We start from the raw sequence: 19,252 nt of genomic DNA on the forward strand, positions 1-19,252 counted from the left end.
GTGATCAGACCATGGGGGGGGGGGGGGGTTTACCAAGCGCACGTTCCTTCCCAGTGCTGAGGCGATCATTCGGAAGATGGGTGTGAAGAGAGACAAGCTTTGTCGACTAAAAAACAAGGCAGGATATGCAAGAATAGTAATCACTGGCGACAGTTATGTTCTTTTACTATTGAGACTCCTACATTACGAGTTCTTTGAAGACATTGAAACTGAAGGAAAGCGGCGACAAATGAAACAGGCACGGGTGGGGATTGAACCGACGGTCTTCAGTTAACGAGACAGACGCCTTACCACTTGGCCACCGCGCCTTCGAGCAAATATGGGAATAATGTTGTTCAAATTATTTTTTTCTGAATCTGGTTTACATCGCCTGGAGGCAGCAACAACAATAAAAGGGATACTTAACAAGGAGATATGCTGTAGCAGTGCGAATCCAACAGATGCTCCTGAAGAGACTGGAGGTTTAAGCCAACTCCTTAGAGCGCTCGGCCGCGTTACTCTCTTCAGCTCTTGTTGTTTGACCTAGTGGTTTTATAACGCGTGGAAACGACCGCAACTTCGTTTTCTGAGATGCTTTCTCTCACGTGGTGAAATCTCGACCTCTTTGGCATCTCTGGCTATAGTTCTTCTGTAGAGCAGGCTTTCACACCTCTGCTTATAGTGCCCTTGAAGTTATTTTATTTTTACAGGAAGACGCATTCCCTAACGATCTCTCCTGTTTTAGAAATGCTTCATAAGGCGTGTTTGATTCAACGGACAAACAGTATACTAATTGTACAATGCAGATTTATGCGGCATTCGTACTGGATTTGAGTGGGATTCTGAAATACTTCTTGCAAAGGTATTCAGACTTTCTTGAACCTATAATAAAAACACAGACCTGAAACTCCCTAGCTTCCAATCTCTGATGTTGCTGTCCTTAAACTCGGACGTGATGTTCTGCAGACGTGTGCATAATGTCCTGTTTTCTTACAGTGTACACATTTTGCTGTTCACGCTCCGCATTCATCTGCTTTGTGCATTGTTAGTCCGCACCTGTAACATGTAATGTCAGCCGTCCCCTGTTCTTCTACAGTATATCTCTAGCATGACTGCGTCCTGCTGCTCGGCTTTTGTTTGTAAAGTTTGAGCGAGCGCCCCGTTCAGTGTCACTTTGTCACTGTGGTCAGAAAGCATTCTTGATTCTGCTTGAGCTGCTTCATGAATTCTAGCGACTGTAAGAGCTCTTTCTAAAGTCAGCCCTTCCTCCTGCAGCAATTTATAGTCTCTTATGTGCACATTTTTCCACAAGTTGATCTCTTAACATGTCAGTTTCCAATACTCCAAAGTCACAAGATTTAGCCAGTCCTCTTAGTGCAGTCACAAAAGCATCAACTGAAGTTCTCTGCCTAAATTTATGCCGTTCCAAAACCACATTTCTCTGCGGTGTAAAGTAAGCGTCTAAGGCAGCTACAGTCTGTTCATATGTACCTTTTTCAACAGGGAGGTTGGCGAAAATCCGCTGCACGGGCACCCAGATACAGTGCAGTAATGTAGCACGTCTCACGGCATCCGGAGCTTCTGTAGATCCACTGGCTATTTAAAAAAATCTGTACGACTCCATCCATATCTTGTATTCCGCATACAAATCCGGAGCTCCGAGTTTCAGTAGAAGCGGTAGAAAAAGCTGGGCATAAGCAAAGCTTCTCGGCGCGGCTGCCATATCTTCCATGGCGCAAGCTAAACGAAAAGTCCGAAAATTCAAAAGTTCGTTTCTACCAGCAAGAGAACAAAAATCTGCAGTATTCTGCTCGCTTTGAGTCCGTCAAGCACTCATCTCTCGTCGCCATAAATGTTGTGTATCTTAATAAAGAGACGTTTTTATATTATTTTAACTATTTTGTTAACTACACAGATCACGCCCTTACACCATATATTCCCGCCTTCTACTCTCTCGTTCTGTTGTCTCGCGATTTCTACTCACTATACTACATTTAGTATGACTTCTTGTTGCAGTTGAGCTCAAAGCTGGAGATGATCTCCATATTCTACCGCACTAACTAGTCCGAAACGTAGTACACAGTACACACTTTTTAAGTGAAGTCAGGTTGTTAAAAAATTAAACCAGCGCCCTGTCACAGAAACGTACCCCGGTCTACCGCGCAACAAGCGGGGGTACTCAGCAGTATACTGTAACGCAACGGGGGCTCAGGCGGGCGCCCTTGCCGCATCAGGTCGGCCCCACACCGTCCGGGGCTCGAACCCGGGACTTCCGCGTCTCTCTGCAGCGACCCAGCCCCGTGAGCTAAAGAGAGATCTCTCCACAGCCCAGTAGCTGTAGTCCTGCTATCACAGGGAAGGGCGGTGACGTCACCTGCTCTGGTACGCCGGCTCTTACACAGTACCTGTCGGCCGTAAGCGTTACACTCTCCCCCGCTTAAATCGCCGTCCCCGGCGAAGGGCTATCCCACCCCGCTTCTGACACCAATGTAACGCAACGGGGGCTCAGGCGGGCGCCCTTGCCGCATCAGGTCGGCCCCACACCGTCCGGGGCTCGAACCCGGGACTTCCGCGTCTCTCTGCAGCGACCCAGCCCCGTGAGCTAAAGAGAGATCTCTCCACAGCCCAGTAGCTGTAGTCCTGCTATCACAGGGAAGGGCGGTGACGTCACCTGCTCTGGTACGCCGGCTCTTACACAGTACCTGTCGGCCGTAAGCGTTACAATACTAACGAGGAGCGCTTGTCTGCAGCTGAGCGTCAGCTCTGTTTACTGTTAGCAGTCATTGCCTCATTTCCAAACACTTTTTCACCTGCTCTCAGCTTTTAAAGACAGTCATAAACGCTCAAGAAGTAATTCATGTCAGTTTGAAGTCTGTTTCTGTTGTCTCAGCTCTTGATAAAGAAAAGCCGTGCGTGGGAGACTCCCTCTCTGAAGAAGTTTGCCGTCACCCTGCGAGGGAAAAGAGCCATCAATCACCGAGGCAACCACTGAGACAGTTAACATTAAACACGTGAAATGCGAGATGTTGTGATTTTTTTCCTGCTTAAGGCTTCTATCGTTTCTATTCTAACGAGAAAGACCTCTTTATTAGAAGTGAGATTTTAACAAACGTCTCCAGGGGTAACTGCGACCTGAACGCAACGCCTTAGACCACCAGCCATCTTGCCTGTGGTACTTATAATGAAGTATATATTTTATTTCTACTCGTTGATAAGAAAAGTGAAATCATGTAATTAGGGATATGTCTTTTTTTCATGGGGAAAACTAGCCCGAGCAAATGTAAAGTTTAGAGCAGCGCTCAATAAAAATGATCAGAAACCGAAAGCGCTTCTTATACGGATCAATATATTCCGATACCACTGGTTCTGCAGAAGAAATAAGAAAAGCCGAACTCAAAGCACTGTGTTGCCATTACGGCTACTCCATCTGCAGCTGCTTTAAGATTACTCACACTGTGTTGCCATTAAGGCTACCTAGTTAAAAAAAAAAACTTATCGTCACCTTTTTGAACGTGATTGTTAGACACCCGTTAAATCTCAACCGAGGTTTCTTGAGAGATCGTTCAGCGAGCGAGTAATAAAAAACTACTTCGCTTCTAACCTCTGCTGTCGCTGTAAACTCGGACGTGATGTTCTGCAGATGTGCAGTGTGCCTTTCCTCTCGTCGTATTCAAGAGTACTCACTGTGTGAGCTCCTCACTGCGTGTTCTGTATTCTACTGTGATTTAATTTAGATGATTACGTGGAGTAGAGTGACAAGATCTATTGAACATTTTCGGTTTGTGAAATGAAACACTAAATACACTACAGTAAATACAAGTAATGGACATTTAAAATAACCACAGTACAGCTAGAAGAGTGAAAGATAAAAGACTATTTAGAATGAGATTCACAATAGACTTAAGAAAGGCACAACCGCCCGAACAGGGACTTGAACCCTGGGCCCTCAGATTAAAAGTCTGATGCTCTACCGACTGAGCTATCCGGGCTCTGAAAGAAAGTCTACACTGTCGGGATCCTCGCAAGTCACGTGTCTCTTGTGCCGAAGAGCAGTCATACCTGACCCGTCTGGGATGACCACTGACAGACTTTATCCAGAAGCGACGGCACCACTCCCAGTAGAATGAGTGAGAAATACAGCATGACATGGGTAGTTAAGGGGCTCCCACAATCCATCTTTCCTCACATTACTGATTTTTTTCAATAGCATTTTGACCTTTTTTCACATTCAGATTTTTTTCACATTTAATAAAATCTTTCAATCAACAACAGTTGGGGTTAAGGGCCTTGTTCTGGAGCCCCATGGAGTAGGATTCCTCTGCCGACCGTGGGATGTAAACCAGCAACCTTCCAGCCACAGGTGCAGATCCTTAGCCACAGAGCCACCAAATGTGCCAATTCTTTAGAAAGAAGTCCAAAGAATGCAAATTTACTTTTTTAAAATAGCTGTTGTAAATAACATCAGTGGCTATTGAAGAGTACATACAAGCACAGAGACAAGTTAATAAACTTGGAATGACTACTTACAGCTCTGGAAAGACCGAAGATATTGTTTCCGGTTGTTAAGGAACAAGTAATAGGTTTATTCCATGCTGAAAAAAAGAAAACAATGTTTCGGCCGTGGAGCATTCTTCAGGTGTGAGAGAGAAGGCAGTAGGCAAAGGTAATGTAGTGGGAGAACAAAAGCTGGGAGGGAGGAAGGGTGAGAGGCGGGAGCAGGGGACAGAAAGAGAGGCCAATCAAGAGGTGTGAAGTCAGAATAGGTGTTGAGAGGTGTGAAATGAAACTTCCAATGAATGGAGAAAATTTAGTAGAATAGTAGTCTGTCGTTTAGAGAAGGGGGAAGTTGTGATCCTAGCTGCAGGATAAGTTTGGTTTGGTATCGGTAGTCTTTCTAATGTATGAGTTCAGAAAACCATCTTTGAGAACAAAGACGGAGAGATTAGAGTGGTCATGGCCATCAGAGGTTAAATGAGAAACAATGGTTTTTGGAGAGATCTTTAATCTTCACAGCCCTGACATGTTCTCTGAAGCGGTCTCCAAGTCCCCTTCCTGTTTCTCCAATATAGAGAGAAACTGGGCATTTACTGCAAGAGATACAGTAAATAAGGTTGCTGGAGGTACAAGATGCCATCTGGGTGATCCAGAATTGTCCTGAGGGGCCTTGAATGAGTGTGGTGTTGGATGTGTACTTGCAGGTGATACAGCGAGCTCTGTTGCAGGGGAAAGTACCTGGTGTGGAGGGTTGCTGAGGGCGGTCAAGGGAGCTGTGAACAAGAAGGTTGCGCAGATTAGGTGATTGACGATATAAGATGATGGGGCAGTCAGAAAAGAGGGCCCCAATGGAGGGATCATCCTGTAGGATGGAAAAGTTGTCGTTAACAGTCCTGGGGATAGGAAGTGTGTTAGGGAAGCACCAAAGGAATGCGGTTGTTACGGTGGGAGTTCCTGATTGGGTTGATGGTCCAAGGGGTGTTTTTGGCTCGGGCAAGGGCCCTGTCAATAACACTGCTGGGGTATCCTCTGTTGTTGAAAAAGGAGTACATTTTGAGGGTTTGGTTCTGGAAGTCGATGTCGTCGCTGCATATTTGTTGTAGCCGAAGGAACTGTGAAAAAGGGAGAGAATTTTTAGTATGTTTGGGGTGAAATTAGCTATACAAGAGATAGCTGTATGAAACCGTGGGTTTGTAATAAACAGAAGTGGAGAGTCTGGGGTAGTTGATGGAGAAGTTGATGTCCAGAAACGGAAGAGTAGTGGAAGATATGTTAACCATATATTTGAGGGACAGGTGGAAGTTGGTGAAATGGTGCAGGAAGCACTTAAGCTGATCGTTGGAGCATGTGGCGGCACTGACGCAGTCATCAATATATCGCTTGAAGAGGTCAGGGACATAGCCAGTGTAGCAAGCTAAGAAACGTTCTTCTACCCAGCCAACAAAGATATTGGCATAGCTGGGTCCCATTCTGGTGCCCATGGCAACTCCACTCACCTGTTGGTAAAAAAGATTATTGAAGGAGAATGCATTCAGTGTGAGAACCAGTGTTTCTGGTTGTTGTCCTTTAATTGATCTGCCACCAAAACATTAATCCTAAACAGTCAAACAAGTCCATGTGATGAAAACCTTTATGCTCTTTAATGTTTTTTTATGGATTGTGCATCTGCACTAATTTCCCCCCCTCCTACTCATCAGCTTTTGGATGAGAGATTCTGACCACTGTATAAGATCAGAAGCAATAGAAGAAACGGGCTTCTTTTCTGCTTATTAAACACACTCCTAATGCAAACAACACATTACAAGTACAACGCAAAGGTTGCACCAAATGGGATCAAGCAATTTAAAACATATGTTCAGGGTACAGGAAAGTTGTTATAGAGATGAATGGTATTCATGAAACAAATAATGTTGCAAAAAACTTTGCCAAAAGTCACAACCCATTTAACATTCATCAGACAGGTTGAATCAGTTGGATATCTCTTAGGTTTAAAATGCACTCAACGGCTGTATAATGCAAGCTCAAGAGTCAAAAGAACAATAGTGAACTACAGTTCTTACAATAATAAACAGCCATTTGATCTTGTGAATGATCTATCATACACCCTTGAAATGATGTTACAGATTTGGAAGTTTGCACAGCTTGTAGTCTTTCTAACTCCATGAGACACACAGACAGGGAGAGAAGCTGGGGGTCAGAGCGCAGGGTCAGCCACTGTGCTCTTGTGCCAAACAGGTCATACAAAGACCGCCATTCCTTATATCTTTCCCTGAACCTGTGCGTCACTACCTCACCTTCCAGAAGCAAAATATCGAGCTTCCACACACCCTTCTCCACAGTAACAGCTGTTGGAATAGAAATTGTAAATGACAGTAGACAATGGTCAGAGAAAAAAAAAAACAGGGGTTAGGCCTGCGGTCATGCAAGTAAAATCAAGTACCAAAACAAAATGCGTGAGCCTTGGGTCCCATTAGACTTGTGGCATGTGAAACCTGCCCTCCCCTGACTATGAAGTTTGAAGCCATCTTTCAGTTTAAAATCTTTACATAATGTTTGCAATAATATTGATGATTTATCAAATTGGACCTGTCTCTCGCCCGTTATTCTGCCTTCTCTTTCTAAAAGAGAATTAAAATCCCATCCCAATAAATATACTCAGTTCCTGAATTAGGACATATCTGTCATGTGAGCAACTCAGACAATATATATTTAAGCGTTTAAATTAGACATTCATGAAACCCAGATATACCACCAGTGCTCTCCCTGGTTTCATTACAAGGTGCTGTCGTACCTCTACCATCTTATTTTTAATTAGAACAGCTATACCATCAGATTTATTTTCTTTGGACCCACACCAGGTTGATCGGCCCAATGTCCACAGTTCTTCCATATCCTTATAGCAGTTTTTAAAGGGTAACCCACACTCCTGTAACAACACAATATCAGCAGTTACCTTCCTCACAAATGATAATATAGTCCTTGCCCTTAACTTGGAGCGAATGCTTCTCACATTTATGGACACAATATTAAGAGCCATACTTAAAGTAGGACCAGGGGAGACTAAAAGATCTGGCTACAATCATTCAAGTGTATAGACACCTACTATACAGGCCTCCCCCCCCCACTTTTGCTTTAATTGTCTCCTCCTCCACCACCCCCACAATCCATAGGATATTTCTCCACCTGCCATCCTTGAGTCTCTGGTTCTGAAGCTTGGTCAGTAAGATCACATATATTGGAGACATCTAAACCCATGGGAGAACCTACCTGAGGACTTGGAAAATGATCTTCCCTCACTCTGCTCGGAGTTAAATCATTTTCTAAATCCAATGTCTCTTTTAGACTGCACCCACTGTTCTGTACATTTCATTTGAGCACTTTCAGTCTCCACAGGTGGCAGGCTATTGGAAGAGATGCTACCAATCAAATCAGATTCCACCTCACTTTTTGCAACATTATCATTCTCTTCTACCTCAGCCTCATCTCCTTCACTCCATTCTGAACCCTCGCTCTCTTTTTCACCACTTTCTTCAACGTCAACCACATCCAGTTCCTGATCCAGAACCACTGCTCCAGCCCTAAATACCTCTTCAAACTCTTCCTGTTTTTGCATCGGTCTTACCAGTTTTGTTCTATTTGCAAAGGAATTTGGACAGTCTTTAAACACATGACCTTCACACTCACAGAGATTACATTTCCTCACGCTTGTACATTCAGTATATGCATGTCCAGTTTCCTTGCACTTACCACACACCACCTTTGTACAGGCATCCACAAAGTGACCCAGCTCCCCACATCTCCTGCACGGTTTTGGCTGCCCTTGGTAGAACACAAGGCCTCTATTTTCACATAATCCAATCAAAGAAGGAATGTGTTTAAATCCACCATAACCATTTTTTGTCTTCATGCAATGAAACAGGTACTCTCCATGAACAGTTCCAGATGCCATCATCATCCAAGACTTTCTGAAGCTCACCTTTCACTAAACAATACTTAGACAACCATGTCACAACATCTTCCTTCATCACCATCTCATTAAACATGCGAACAATCACAGTCCTATTAATCAATAATAATTGCTTACACTTATATAGCGCTTTTCTGGACACTCCACTCAAAGCACTTTACAGGTAATAGGGACTCCCCTCCACCACCACCAATGTGCAGCATCCACCTGGATGATGCGACAGCAGCAATAGTGCGCCAGAACGCTCACCACACATCAGCTCTCAGTGGGGAGGAGAGCAGAGTAATGTAGCCAATTCATAGAGGGGGATTATTAGGAGGCCATCATTGGTAAGGGCCAATGGGAAATTTGGTCAGGATGCCGGGGTTACACCCCTACTCTTTTCGAGAAACGCCCTGGGATTTTTAATGACCCCAGAGAGTCAGGACCTCGGTTTTACGTCTCATCCGAAGGACGGCGCCTGTTTACAGTATAGTGTCCCCGTCACTATACTGGGGCATTAGGACCCACACAGACCACAGGGTGAGCGCCCCCTGCTGGCACCACTAACACCTCTTCCAGCAGCAACCTTGGTTTTTCCCAGGAGGTCTCCCCTCCAGGTACTGACCAGGCTCACACCACATTAGAAAGATCCATCAGCTTCTGCCATTCAAACATTCTAATTAGGCCCACATCTTTTTTTCTCCTCTATTTTCATCCAAAATTCTTCCAGTAACTTCGCCGATTGAAACTAATGTCAAAACCAATTCCCTTCAGAAAAGTGATTAAGCATTTGACATCTAATGCCTTAATCCTTTCTGTAACACCTTCCTTAAAAAGTCCAACCGTGAAATATCACCCGAGTGAGCCGAACCCTCACCACCCTTATTCACCAAACGTGCGCAAAAGTAACGGCGCATGCCGAATCTACAGGCCGCCATGGCCGTTACAAATGTGTCAAAAGCAAACTAAACCTAAACCGAAACCTCTTCTGTGCACCAAACTCCCCAAAACCCTATTCCCTTAATCTTACACTTATACAAAAACTCCACTCTCGACTTCTGGGTTTAACCCTTTACATCGCCAACGCTGGTTAGAGATTCAGTGTGTCCCAGGCTCAGCGGTTATATAGGACAGGACTCGGTGAGCTGCAGGGGAAACTCGTTGTTCTGCGCTCCCCGTGCGGAATGCGCGTCTCCACCCTCCAGACTCGTCACACCGCCTTCATACTCTACAGCGGGAAAAAAAACTCCCTTTACTGTCTTCATACAGTACATCCCTCTTAAATCCCAGAAACACAGAAACTCCGGGGCGTTTCTGTGAGTCAGTACCGGGTTTCTCTGTTCGAGGTTACAAGCAGAAACAATAAAAGCGCTGAAAGCAGGAAGTTATTTCTGCTCGTAGGCATAAACGTACAAATAAATTTTCTGATTCCTAAAACCTAATAAAATCCATGTACAGTGCCTTGCGAAAGTATTCGGCCCCCTTGAACTTTTCAACCTTTTGCCACATTTCAGGCTTCAAACATAAAGATATAAATTTTTTATTTTATGTGAAGAATCACCAACAAGTGGGACACAATTGTGAAGTGGAACGAAATCTATTGGATTTTTGAAACTTTTTTAACTAATAAAAAAATGAAAAGCGGGGCGTGCAAAATTATTCGGCCCCTTTACTTTCAGTGCAGCAAACTCACTCCAGAAGTTCAGCGAGGATCTCTGAATGATCCAATGTTGTCCTAAATGACTGATGGTGATAAATAGAATCCACCTGTGTGTAATCAAGTCTCTGTATAAATGCACCTGCTCTGTGATAGTCTCAAGGTTCTGTTGAAAGCGCAGAGAGCATCATGAAGACCAAGGAACACACCAGGCAGGTCCGTAATACTGTTGTGGAGAAGTTTAAAGCCGGATTTGGATACAAAAAGATTTCCCAAGCTTCAAACATCCCAAGGAGCACTGTGCAAGCGACCATCTTGAAATGGAAGGAGTATCAGACCACTGCAAATCTACCAAGACCTGGCCGTCCCTCTAAACTTTCAGCTCAGACAAGGAGAAGACTGATCAGAGATGCAGCCAAGAGGCCCATGATCACTCTGGATGAACTGCAGAGAACTACAGCTGAGGTGGGAGAGTCTGTCCATAGGACAACAATCAGTCTTACACTGCACAAATCTGGCCTTTATGGAAGAGTGGCAAGAAGAAAGCCATTTCTCAAAGATATACATAAAAAGTCTCGTCTAAAGTTTGCCACAAGCCACCTGGGAGACACCCCAAACATGTGGAAGAAGGTGCTCTGGTCAGATGAAATCAAAATCGAACTTTTTGGCCACAATGCAAAACGATATGTTTGGCGTAAAAGCAACACAGCTCATCACCCTCAACACACCATCCCCACTGTCAAACATGGTGGTGGCAGCATCATGGTTTGGGCCTGCTTTTCTTCAGCAGGGACAGGGAAGATGGTTACAATTGAGGGGAAGATGGATGCAGCCAAATACAGGACCATTCTGGATGAAAACCTGTTGGAGTCTGCAAAAGACCTGAGACTGGGACGGAGATTTATCTTCCAACAAGACAATGATCCCAAACATACAGCAAAATCTACAAAGGAATGGTTCACAAATAAACGTATCCAGGTGTTTGAATGGCCAAGTCAAAGTCCAGACCTGAATCCAATCGAGAATCTGTGGAAAGAGCTGAAAACTGCTGTTCACAAACGCTCTCCATCCAACCTCACTGAGCTCGAGCTGTTTTGCAAGGAAGAATGGGCAAGAATTTCAGTCTCTCGATGTGCAAAACTGATAGAGACATACCCCAAGCAACTTGCAGCTGTAATCGCAGCAAAAGGTGGCTCTACAAAGTATTAACGCAAGGGGGCCGAATAATTTTGCACGCCCCACTTTTCATTTTTTTATTAGTTAAAAAAGTTTCAAAAATCCAATAGATTTCGTTCCACTTCACAATTGTGTCCCACTTGTTGGTGATTCTTCACATAAAATAAAAAATTTATATCTTTATGTTTGAAGCCTGAAATGTGGCAAAAGGTTGAAAAGTTCAAGGGGGCCGAATACTTTCGCAAGGCACTGTAAGTCTCCTTTTCGTCCCCAATGCATATAACTGAATATAAATCAGTCAAGTTCAGCTACTTTTCTGATGTATATGAATACACTAGTTCTGGTGCAGCTGTTACAACAAAGATACTGAAGAACTTTTTTTTCATACGAGCTCTTGCCGTTTTTTAAATTGAATATTTTTTTCATTTCGGTAAATCACACGAAACACCAGCAGCACTCATCGTAAGCATCTGACCAATCACATTCCTGAATTTTAAAACCATTTAGTATTTATTTTTAACTTGTTTTATTTATTTTTTAATTTTACACACCTGTTTTAAGTATTCTTGCCATTTTTAGCATATTGTAAGTGGATTTTTTTCAAACATTTTATTTTTTAAATCATATCAACCCATTGTAACTTCCCATTGATAATTCCTGAGCTTTATAACTGTGTATTATTTATTTTTACCTTGTTTTATTTTTTATTATTTTACAGAGCTTTTTAATATATTGTGAGCATTTTAGTGTCATTTTCAAATAGGACTATCAATGCTCTTGACTTTTAAACCTGTATTTATTCTGACATTATTCTCTCCACCTGCAGATGAGGGAGGTATTTGATTTTAAATTTGTTGATTTTGGGGGATAATGTACATTCATTTCCTTGTATGTATCACCAGTGGGAAACTTTTTTTGGATGAATTGCATTTTTGGATGAATTGCAATCTTTACTTCAAGGCCTTCAGACTGATATAGAAATGACGGGAGATTTAAATGACACATTTGATAAATCAGACAGGAACAGCATAACATCTAAAATGGCAGAACCCTCTAAAGTACTGAAAAATTTCCGGCACATTCATAATAAATAAAATGTATTGAATTTGAAGCATAAAATTTGCTTTTTTTCCCACCTCACCTCACCTAATGCTATTGCATTAACGAGGCTGAAGTTGGCTTCTTATTCGCCAGCTTCTTCGCGTTTTTCGTTCCATCTTAAATGCTGCTGTTGTGATGTCATGCCGCCTTTCGCCTGTAGATGGCTCTCTACAGTCATTTTTAAAAATACTTATCCGGATGTATTACTGTACATATCCTCAGTAAAGGGGAATATGTAAGTAGAGACTGTCCAAATTGCATTTTTGTATGAAACACATTTCAGAAACACAACTCACAATAATACAATCTGGCATGTTATACAACGAGTAAATAAGACAAAGGCAAAACATAAGTTCACTGGCACTTTCTGCATATTTTCCACGACCTTGCCTTCTGGTCATAAAAAGTCTCAAACTCTTGGATTTTGCAAGAAATTTTAATATAGCAGTTTTAAATGGGATATTTAGAACATGGCATATGAGAATATATGGTTAACTGAGGATGAGCAGAGGGTGATCACACTTTCTGCTTATTGCTGTGAACCTACCTCCTGGTTATAAAAATGTCTAAAAATTCTGACACAGATGAGTGAGAGACAATGGAAAAGACTATCAAAATCCTGAACTTCAGGACATTGTACTGTACCGTTTTTTAAATACGACCCTCTGAACATGGCATGAGAGAATACATTGTCAAATGGTAAATGCAATGTTTGTTATATTGCTAGGGCCCTCCCTCCTGATTTTAAAATTGTCTCATATTTCTGACATCAAGGTGTGAGACACAATATAACAGACTGTCACAATCCTGAACTTCAGGACATTTTACTGTACCATTTTAAAAATATGACCCTCTGAACATGGCATGGGAGAAAATGGCATGTGAGAATGCATTGGGAAAAGGTGAATGCAATTTCTGCTGATTACAAAATCGTCTCACAATTCTGACACTGAGGTGTGAGACACAATGTAACAGGCACTCATAATCGTGAAGTACAAGAGATTTTACTGTTACGTTTTTTTTAATAATGACCCTCTGAACACAGCATGTGGGGATTTATAGTCAACAAAATAGCACACATTCTGCCAAATTGCTTTGTCCCTCCTTCCTCGTTACCAAAACATCTTAGTATATCGACACTAAGGTAAATATCGGAGTCAACCGATACTGATCAGGGTCTGCTGCTGCTGAGCCCGCAGCCTTCACCATAAGGTCCAATTCCCCAAGCCTGCTGACCATATATGTCTATCCCTTCTCGTCAAAACTCGTATTTTCACAGGGTACCCTTCAGAAATCGCAGTATAGAATGAAAAAAAAAACCTCCAATAGATCTCGGCCGCTGTTGGTGATTTTCCTTTAAAAACAAATGAATGTCTTGAAATTTTACGGAGTGTATCACTTTCACCGAGACCGAGAAGTCTCCACGACCGGTCTTGTACCGCAATGAAATACAGAGCCCGTAGGGGGCAGTAGGCTTGCAAATATAGCTCACTGTGTATATAATGAAGAAGCAGAGATTAGTTCCTCGTCTGCATGTTGCAGAGCCTTACGCTACTCGTACCAGCAGCTGGGGTTTGATCCCTGCACGGGCGATTAGTTGAAAGACCATTTAGCCGGCTGGCTTTTATGTTTCACACTAAATTGAGATCTCGAAACCAAAATAGTTAGAAATATGGAACACAACCGTTGTTCCCCAAGAAGGAAAGCTGTTTTGTACTGACGTCACTCCTTTTGATTTAACCCAGATTGTGAAGACAACTCCGCCCTATCAAAGAAAAATGTTACTCAAAAGTTGGAAAGCACACTCTTAACCCATCTTATATCTGATTCCCGCGATCCGTTCAAAGCTGCTTAGTGTTTCGCAAGCAAATCATTTCAGGGAAGAAACTCAGTTTAGTGAACTACTTTTGTATTTTCACTCATTGAATTTGATATTTGTACTCTCTTTGCATTCTCAGCAATAATAATTCAAAATTACAGTTCGGATTTATTGGAAAACTTCACAAGCATTGTTAGGTTAGGACTTTAAAATTGTATTTTAATATCTTGGTATATTTACCTTCATTTTAATATAGATATAACCATAAATGTTGTTAAGCATATTGTACTTATGTCGTACTTTTTAAAACATTTTAGCTGAGGACGCACAGCGACTATTATACCTTGTGATACATGCAAGACATCTGTAAACAAAGATGTAATTACAATAAAATTGGCAATTAACAGAAAACCACAATTTGTGTAATATTATTCCTCGATATCGATGATCAGTTGAAGGATTTGAAGAAACTATCAAAGAAACAGCAGCAATAGCAGATGATTGGTTTTGAACCCATCTTTACACCTCAATAATCCATTTGTCCTCAAAAAAAGAAAAGACAGGCATGTTTCGAGTCTCATAATTATCCTCCTCTCGATCCAAAAGAAACGTATACCTTTGATTGCTTCTGTAGTATTTTGGATTTTCTTACAAAGATCTCACGAAGTATTGCCAGGATCTATATTTAGCGTTCGGTAGCGATAACACTGCTGATATTGATTGAGTAAAAATCTATGATGTATTGACAGCTTTATCCGAAGCGAGAAGTCCTTGAACGCCGCTTATGAAGTGTTGGGATCCATACCAAGAAATGCCTTTTGTTTTCTCACCCAAAATACTGCTATTGCATTACACATTACATGAACATTACCAGTTTTGGTAGCTTCTGGGTGCGATTTTCCAAAACTGAAACTAATTACAAAATTATTTAAGATGAACCATGTCCAAAAATTGTAAATCAGGATTAATATAATATCAAATGAAATTACTACAGAAGAAAATGTTTAACTGAAATATGAATAAGACTATGCAAGCCTACAAAATAGAACAATTCAATATTTATAACTTATTTTTTTTATATTTTGAGAAATGGGCTCACAAACTGGAAGACACTAACGTTTCTCTTTGTTAGAGTATGTGAATAACAGTTTAACCCCAAATGTCTGTAATTGTGATTTTGTTAAAATTCCAAAAAAGCATCTATCAATACTAAGAAATTATTAAGAAAGGAAGAAATTGTATTTCATAACCTGTAAGACATGAAGACATTTACAGGTTATATCCTTTGCTTTGTCTTTTAACGCAAGCGTTAAAAAACAGCAGTACTGATGATTTTCATGGACTGATGCACACTTGTTCTGTACAACTCCAGTGATAAAACCTTGTCTGTAAAAATTGTAGAATGTAAAAGGGCGAAACAACGCTCCAACCACAGGAATGGTATCATAAAGGATCATTTTCTTATTTAATACATCCTTTTGAGATGCCTTGTCAACGCACACAGACGTTAGAGCTGAACAAATATTTTGTACACAAGACGGCAGTGCGATATTAGTTTTCCTGTCTTCTTGATGGATTCAGAGGTCCTTGCTCACCACATAACTTTACAACTAAGGAACAGTAGCTTGGAAAATACCCAACTCAACAAGTGAGCATGTTGGTTGCTCTTGCTCTGAATGCAAGGAGCTGTTTTTTTTTCGCATTAATCATTATTAACCAGAAACAGCTGCACAACTGGTCGCATTTGTGATTATGTCACTTCTCTGCTTCAGCAAGGTCAATAAAAAACTCTGAAAGTAGTAGAGAAAAACTGAATTAAAATCATATTAGCAATTCTGAGCGATATCTGCATACAGGCAATCCAATAAGAACATTGAAATCTTTGAATATCATCTCTCTATATATTGCGCTGCTTTTTACTTGGAGTAAAACTATTGGATTGGAGGAATGCTAACCGCTGGGTTAAAATGTATTGTTGTTATTTGGAGAAATCAATGAACTCGTGATTTTATATGTTTTAAAAGACGGTCATGCACACAGAAAAAAGACAGTGCTGATTATTTTTCTGGAGACGGAGCACTGATGACCTATCCGAGCCAATTGATAAAGCCCACCCAGTGGATACTCTAGCAGAACGTGGAAGAATGTTCACCATTGTAACCAAGGCAACCACAGGAACAACATCAAGAAGCACAATCAATTCCCCATTTAAATCTTTCGTGTAAGGTATGCTATGTGAAAGTATGAAGTAAATCCTCTGATCTCTTTTGAACATGGACAAGGTATTTCTGATGGAGCGCTATGAGCAAAGATTTAATAAACTACTCCTGCCGATAATTCAGCTTGAAGAAGTAAAAGCCTCACAAACAAAAGCAGCTCGCTACCACAGCCAATATTAAATGTACTTGGTGGCACATTACCATGTGCACTGGCTCAAAAGTGATCTCAGCAGATGTTATTCCCTACGTAAAGCTGAAAGCGCTGATGAGCATTTCCATTGAGAAAAAATAAATCTGCCTTGATGTTAAACATAGAGAGCCTGTCTTTTAGACGTTCTCCCTCTAAACACCTTGTGCAGCCTCCCGACAGACTAACAAAAAGCGCATTTTCACCAACTCAATTTATAATACGCCCCTCAAAACTCACAACCAAATAACAATCCATCCGTATATTTGAATTCCAAGATCCATTCAAGGCAACTTGGCTCTTCGCAAGCAAATAATTTCAGGGAAGAATCTCAGTTTAGTCAACTACTGGTGCATTCAGCACACACCTTGCTTTTGCTTGTCAGGGTGGCCGAGTGGTCTAAGGCGCCAGACTCAAGGATGTGTGTTTTTTCAGCTGGCTTGGGTGTTCTGGTCTCCAAATGGAGGCGTGGGTTCAAACCCCACTCCTGACTGCTTCTGTTTTTACCTCTCTTGAATTGTTCCAGTGCTAGCTGACAGTGAATGACTGAAATATAAAAGCAGCAGAAGAAAGCAAGCAACTCAGTGCAATTTGTGAGTATTCTGCACTGTTAAAATGCACAGGTTTTCATACTTTTTGGAATTTGTAGCTCAAGAAGTGACTCCTGTTTCATTTTCTATTCACCAACTCGATTTGCATTCCGCCCCTCACACCTCACAACAGAATAACAAACGGCTTCATGTGCCACACCATTCCCCTGTAGATTCGGTTTGCACTATGAATTAGGCGACCCCAAATGAAATATTTTAGTGTTGGCTCAAATGTGAGGAATTTCATGAACCCTCAAAAAGGAACGCTTTCAGAGAATGCCAGCAATTCAAAGCGTGTAGGCAGCAATTCTGCAATTTATTTTATCGGGGCTGGTGCTTTCCGAGTCGATGGCTCCGCATTAGAAATGAGAAGTGCTGAACTCTAAACATGTTCTTGCCATTACTGCTACTCCTGCTCCTACTCCTTCGTCCTCGAAAAAAGAAAAGACAGGCATGTTTTGAGTCTCAAAATGATCTTCTGGATCCACAAGAAACATGTAAATTTGATTGATTCCGCAGTATTTTGGATGTACTGTACTTATAACTTCCATCGAAGAGAGATTTCATCAGTTGCATGAAATTGAAACTTTCGACTTTTTGTCTGGTATTGAAAATATGTTAAAAAAAAACATAAACAATTTTCTAATGAACAACTCATGAAGTATTGCCAGGATCTATATTTAGCGTTTGGTAGTGATAACACTGCTGATATTGACTGAGTAGAAATCTATGTTGTATTGACAGCTTTATCTGAAGCAAGAAATCCTAGAACGCCATCTATGAAGTTTTAGGATTCATACCAAAAGATGCCTTTTGTTTCCCACCCCAACTGCTGCTATTGCATTACACATTATGTGAACATTACCAGTTTTGGTAGCTTTGGGGCATGATTTTCCTAAACTGAAACTTATTACAAAATTATTTAAGATGAACCATGTCCAAAAATTGTAAATCAGGACTAATTTTAATATCAAATGAAATTACTACAGAAGAAAAGGTTTGATTTATATAACTTATTTTTTTTATTTTTTGAAATGGGCTCACACATTCAGATTCGTTCTCAGTGGTTCTTGCTCACCAAATAACTTAAAAGCTGAAGAAGAATGCTACGAAAAATACTAATCAAAATACAAAATAATAATCATTATTAACCAGAAACAGCAAAAAAACTGGTCACATTTGTGATTATGTCGCTTCTCTGCTTCAGCAAGGTCAATAAAGGACTCTCTGAAAGTAGTAAAACACTAAAGAACTGCAAAACTGAATTCAGAATCATATTAGGAATTCTGAGTGATGCCTGCTTACATGCAATCCAATACGGATGTTGTCTTTAAATAAGAATTCTCTATGTTTCCCTGCCTTTTCCCTGGAGTGAAACTATTGGATTGAAGGAATTCTTATCACAGGTTTACAAGGTGTCGTTGATATTTGGAGAAATCTATGAACTCGTGATTTTTATATACTTTAAATAACGGCCATACGCACAGAATAAAATGACAGTACTGATGATTTTTTCCTGAGACGAAGCACAGATTATCTTTCCAACACAGCTGATAAAGGCAAGCCAATAGATACTCTAGCAGAACATAAAAAAACAGAATCAATTCCCCACTTAGATCTGACATCTGAGGTATGCAATCAGGACTCTGTATTAGCTACTATTGATCCATGCAGGACACAGCACAATTTGAGCCACCACTTAGACCTGGTGCCCTCTTGTCTTGGATGAGATTGGCACAGCGATTGATTACTGGGGATCATCTTCTTCATCCCTGAACTACCTCACTCACACCGAGATCCCTGGCTGTAGTCCCCTTTACCTAAAGTGGGGTCTCCCTCACTGTCATCCACACTGTATCCAGAAGGTGCCGCATCAGAGAGGAGTCTCCCTGTGAACAGAAGAGCAGGTCAGTAATCTCGCTGTCATTCTGACACATACTGGCTTGTCAGAGACTATTTCTCTTCCAGGTAGTGTTTATTTCTAATGACAAAGGCTAATGCAGGCTGGTACAGAGTGTACTACCAAGTCTTATTTATGATAACTCACCTGACACTGTGTCTGGGCTCTGGGGCACAGTTAC

At 41.4% G+C, this 19,252-nt stretch overlaps 3 non-coding genes across 3 annotated transcripts; 1 reads left to right on the top strand and 2 right to left on the bottom strand.

The window, feature by feature from the left end:
• Positions 1 to 236: 236 nt before the first annotated feature.
• Positions 237 to 308, bottom strand: trnat-cgu (transfer RNA threonine (anticodon CGU)). The gene has a single exon. It is a non-coding gene; the product is annotated as a tRNA-Thr (tRNA).
• Positions 309 to 3,895: 3,587 nt separating this feature from the next.
• Positions 3,896 to 3,968, bottom strand: trnak-uuu (transfer RNA lysine (anticodon UUU)). The gene has a single exon. It is a non-coding gene; the product is annotated as a tRNA-Lys (tRNA).
• A 12,993-nt stretch (positions 3,969 to 16,961) lies between these two features.
• On the top strand, positions 16,962 to 17,074 carry trnal-caa (transfer RNA leucine (anticodon CAA)). Its single transcript has 2 exons — positions 16,962 to 16,999; positions 17,029 to 17,074. It is a non-coding gene; the product is annotated as a tRNA-Leu (tRNA).
• Positions 17,075 to 19,252: the final 2,178 nt, after the last annotated feature.

This window comes from Atractosteus spatula (assembly GCF_055471065.1).
Source record: "Atractosteus spatula isolate fAtrSpa1 chromosome 10 unlocalized genomic scaffold, fAtrSpa1.hap1 SUPER_10_unloc_9, whole genome shotgun sequence".
Classification (NCBI taxonomy): domain Eukaryota; kingdom Metazoa; phylum Chordata; class Actinopteri; order Semionotiformes; family Lepisosteidae; genus Atractosteus; species Atractosteus spatula.